The following is a 5,647-nucleotide window of genomic DNA, read 5'->3' as shown; positions in this document are numbered from 1 at the left end:
CTAAAGTGTACAATGCCTGTTATTTGACCAAATGTCTATTTTTACAAAAAATTTCACAATCATGTAAGTGAAGTGTTATTTTTATATTTAGCGTTTTTTTCTTCTTCACCAGTAGAAAGTAGAGTCTTTATATTATTAGAATATAATAAAATAAATAAAGAAGGGCATAATGGTAACTGGGTATAAGCGCCCAAAGTGAAAGTAACAGATATGACACCACGCTACCTGTAGCGGGAGAGTTTGTCCACGCTACCTGTCCAGGGTTAAACGGCTTTCTCAGAATGTTTCGTTCAGTGTTACGTAACGCCACGTGCTGACCTGAAAATTTCGCTCCCCGATACCATGACAATATCTTGATTTCCCTTTCACGTCGTCTTAAACTAGGCAAAAACACAGTCGATTTCCATCTTCAAACTAGGCAAAAACACCGTCGATTTCCATCTTCACACTAGGCCAAAATACCGTCGATTTCCATCTTCACACAGGGCAAAAATGCCGTCGATTTCCTCCTTCACACAGGGCAAAAATACCGTCGATTTCCATCTACACACTAGGCAAAAATACCGTCGATCACTATCTTCACACTAGGCAAAAATGCCGTAGATTTTCATCTTCACACTAGGCAAAATTACCGTCGTTTTCCTCCTTCACACCGGGCAAAAATGCCATCTATTTCCATCTACACACTAAGCAAAATTACCGTCGATTTTCATATACACACTAGGCAAAAATACCGTCGATTTCCATCTTCACACTAGGCAAAATGCCGTCGATTTTGGTTTGTTGTGTAAAAGAGGTTGGGCACCGTTGGATGTGTTGATTGGTTTGACGCATGTAAACGTCGAATTTGGTGCATAGATAGATGGAGGTTAGTTATTATTATCATTAGATGTTAGTGGGTCAATGTGACCCTGGTGACGTCCTATGCGGTTTCCGGTGGGCGTGACTAGGTCGTTGGCTTGATGACGTCACGTGTAAGGGGTGGAGCTTAGGAGTGACGTTTTCTCTGTGTTGATTGGTGCGTTGTATAAAAGAGGTTGTACATGCGTCACCGTTGGATGTGTTGATTGGTTTGACCCATGTAAGGGTCGAACTTGATTGCGTAGTAGTAGTAGTAGTAGATGTCTTTCAGACAAATTTGCCACAATCAGTGCCGCTGCTGCGTCGGTCATTGACCATGATGACGTCATTTGCGGTTTCCTGTGGGCGTGGTTGGGTCGTTGGCCTGATGACGTCACGTGTAAGGGGTGGAGCTTAGGAGTGACGTCATAGATGTCTTTTAGACAAATTTGCCACAATCAGTGCTGCTGCTGCGTCGGTCATTGACCATGATGACGTCATTTGCGGTTACCTGTGGGCGTGGCTACGTCGTTGGCCTGATGACGTCACGTGTAAGGGGTGGAGCTTAGTAGTGACGTTTATGTGTTGATTGGTGCGTTGTATAAAAGAGGTTGTACATGCGGCATCGTTGGATGTGTTGATTGATTTGACTCATGTAAAGGTCGAATTTGGTGCATAGATAGATGGAGGTTAGTTATTATTAATATTAGATGTCTTTTAGACAAAATTTGCCACGATCAGTGCTGCTGCTGCGTCGGTCATTGACCCTGATGACGTCATTTGCGGTTTCCGGTAGGCGTGGCTAGGTCATTGGCCTGATGACGTAACGTGAAAGGGGATGAGCTTAGGAGTGACGTTTTGTGTTGATTGGTGCGTTGTATAAAAGAGGTTGTACATGCGGCACCATTGGATGTGTTGATTGGTTTAACGTATGTAAAGGTCGAATTTGATTGGTGCATAGATAGATTGTGGTTAGTGGGTCAATGTGACCCTGGTGACGTCATTTGCGGTTTCCGGTAGGCGTGGCTAGGCTGTTGGCCTGATGACGTCACGTGCAAGGGGTGGAGCTTAGGAGTGACGTTTTATGTGTTGATTGGTGCGTTGTATAAAAGAGGTTGTACATGCGGCAGCGTTGGATGTGTTGATTGGTTTGACGCATGTAAAGGTCGAATTTGATTGGTGCATAGATAGATGGAGGTTAGTTATTATTATTATTAGATGCCTTTTAGACAAAATTTGCCACGATCAGTACTGCTGCTGCGTCGGTCATTGACCATGATGACGTCATTTGCCGTTTCCGGTGGGCGTGGCTAGGTCGTTGGCCTGATGACGTCACGTAAGTAAAGGGTGGAGCTTAGGAATGACGTTTTATTTGTTGATTGGTGCGTTGTATAAAAGAGGTTGTACATGCGGCACCATTGGATGTGTTGATTGGTTTGACGCATGTAAAGGTCGAATTTAATTGGTACATAGGTAGAACTGCTTGCATACGTATACAAAACCACTATGGGCCATACTTTGCTCCACTCTGTGGAGTACCGCAGGGAAGCGTATTAAGCCCAACACTCTACAATATTTACTTAAAAGGCCTCCCTTCACCACACCCACACTGTCAGAACATAATATACGCAGGTGACATCACACAGATTATAACATATCCTGGCCGCTCGGAGCGTGTGCTTGCGTGAACGACTGCGAAAGCAGTCGAGCAAGTAAATGCATACGAGCGGAAACACAAAATACGAACAAACACAGACAAATTTAAACTCATCCCCATACAGGGACGTAGGCGTGATCCCGCCGTCATTGACGGGGCTCCGCGCAATTACGCAGATGATAATAAGGGCAAGATACTTGGCTGGACGATTACCACCAATGGTGGGGCGGCCCATGTGCGCGACAGGAAGGTGCTTGCATCTCTCGGCCTACAACGGCTGCAGAGATTCAAAAACCTCTCTGTCAAGTACAAGAAAACCCTGCTGTATCTCGCACATATTATACGGAGCACACTTACGTACCCGATAATACCGTTACACACATTACCAAAAACAGGCATGTGCAAGCGGTTCAAAAGAAAGCACTAAAGTTCATTACAAACACGTACTACCCAGACACAAAAACTGCACAAGCACTACACGAGCAAGCTGACATTCAACATTTACCTACACGAGCGTGCCTCCCGTATATGGGAGAAGCTCATACAAATCAACACTGAAACTACACGTTCACTCACAGACAACACACTCCCACTACATGTGGAACACGCTAGATTGCCGCTCAGCTTCGAAAGAACACAAAGCGGTGATCTACCCACTCCACACTACACAATATATACGTAGGAGTAGAATCATGACCGAGGGAAGATTCCCCCCCCCCTTTTTATCGGAAATGTAACCCCCCCCCCATTTTCTATACGTAACTACCCCCCCTTTTTTCATGAATAATAAAACAGCGAGCATAGGCACACATCAATATACAAAACTTAGAGTTAAGATAAAAAAAATAGGTTTAAGTTTTGTAGATTTAAGTCATTAGATTTAAGTTTAGGTTTAAGTTTTTGCCTCAACCAACACACGCACATACACACCCCTTCCTGCCTTCGTCTGGGCGACATGGGCTCTACCCTCCCTCCCTCCCTCCCCGTATCTGACGACATAGGAAATACCTGCGTGCCGGAAGCCCGGCAGCCTATCTATCTCTCTCTCTCTTCCTTCCGTTATTTCTATCTGTTATTCCCCTTCCCCCCCTCCTCTCCCTCCGTGGTGCCATGATATTATGTTTATGTCATGTGCAGTGTAATCCTGCGGAGGCATTTCACCTCTCCTCCCGAAATAAGGGAAGGTTTTGCTTTCACCACCGTAGCATAGGTACCTAGATTGGGGATAGTGGGTTAACGTGACCTTGATGAGGTCATTTGCGGTTTCTGGTGGGGGTGGCTAGGACGTTGACCTGATGACGTCACGTGTAAGGGGTGGAGCTTAGGAGTGACGCTTTATGTGTTGACTGTTGTGTTGTATAAAAGAGTTTGTACATGCGGCACCGTTCGGTGTGTTGATTGGTTTGACGTATGTAAGGGTCGAATTTGATTGGTGCATAGATAGATGGAGGTTAGTGGGTCAATGACGTATTTGTCTTTGCGATTAAGTCACGGTTGGAAGAAGTAAAGGGTAAAAATTACTTCGTCATCGTACATAAGTTCCGCCAGCGTTCGCGCATGTCGTAGAAGGTTGGGGAACAGACAGATTTCTTCTTTCTTCTTCTTCTCTTTAGATAATTTAGGATATGAAAATTAAGGGTGACCTTATTATTATTTTGTAGATAAGATTACATGTTGTTACAATACGTTCAACTACACGTTGTACAAAATGTGTCATGATTTAAATTAGACATAAGTTAGATATCTCAGTACCTATAAACGTGTTAGAACACGATAAGCATACATAATAAGTCATGCTACACAACATTTGTTGGTAGCGATAACCTAACTATATGATATCATTATCGTCTTCCTCTTCCATTTCTCCTAGATTGATTTTCTTCATCTTGCACTCATTGTGAACATAGTAGGCTTTTGAGAAATCACATTGGCTACGCTTCAGTCTTGTATTGAGCCTACTTAGGATCAGTTGTGTGCCGACATCGTCTATTCTAAAGGAAGGCTCTTCTTTGATAGTCTCCTCCTTACATTTTTCTCGATGTCGTCAACTTGTTTTGTGATAGCTGCTCGTATTTCTTCCATGACTTCCCACTGTAATGTTAGTGTGAACACGATGTCCTTCCTTCGTCCATGTATTCAGTTTGTCCCCAGTTCCTTTTATCATTTCATTTACAACTGGAAGTAAAACGTTAAGTAATAGCACTGATTACATATAGGTCGCATTTATTGTCGCAATGAAATATAAGGACATTTTTCGAATAGCATACTGAACGAGAGCGAAAACGGGAAGCTACAAATTACTCATGTTTGTACATCATCTCTCGGTTCTAGGGATGTCGTCGAAGTCTTCCGAGATGTGTATTTGTCCTTAACATTTGCTCTTGGAGATCTTGCATGTCGTCAAGACTGAAGTAGAGCTGGAGATTCCGTATGTAAAGACCCAAGTAGAACCAGTCTTGTATAACATATCAGAGTGAAGGAATTCGAGTGAAAGGAGTATAGTAAGCCTAATGAAAGCTCACGACCCTCTCCTTTTCTTGGAGGGAAGAAGGTTATTATTTGCGCTTTCTTAAACTCTATTCGCCAGAGCGCTGCACACGACGTGATTACTACATGATTGTGTCATAGGGCGCTATACGTCTATCATTAATTATCATTTGAGGGGCAAAGTAAAAAAATGTACATCGAGGGAAATAATTACCAAAGTGTCGATAAACAAATGTAGTCACTTTTTTATCGTTGTAAAACGTGCCTTCGTAAAAATGTGCGTGAATTCAATAATATTGCACATTTAATCCCTTTTCGACTTAATGTTTTATAAACCAAACCGTAATATCCGCAAACTAAGTTATTTCCGTTTTGTCTACTTACTATAAAGCGCGGAGTTTTCTCAAATTGTCATTTTTCACAAAACCATAGTGAGCTTGAGCGAAAACGGAAAGGGGTCCGGCGTTTTTGGGCCACGTGATCACCTAAGGTTTTATTACATGTGCGTTGTTTAAGATAGTGGTCGGTTTTTTTTTTTTTTTTTTTTTTTTTTTTTTTTTTTTTTTTTTTTTTTTTTTTTTTTTTTTTTTTTTTTTTTTTTTTTTTTTTTTTTTTTTTTTTATCTTAGGCACCATGCCCGCCAGGGAACCCGACGCTAACAAG

This window comes from Oratosquilla oratoria, unplaced genomic scaffold (genome assembly GCF_046742065.1).
Source record: "Oratosquilla oratoria isolate Oo_2021 unplaced genomic scaffold, ASM4674206v1 SCAFFOLD90, whole genome shotgun sequence".
Taxonomy (NCBI): domain Eukaryota; kingdom Metazoa; phylum Arthropoda; class Malacostraca; order Stomatopoda; family Squillidae; genus Oratosquilla; species Oratosquilla oratoria.
Note: the sequence above shows the minus strand (reverse complement) of the source record.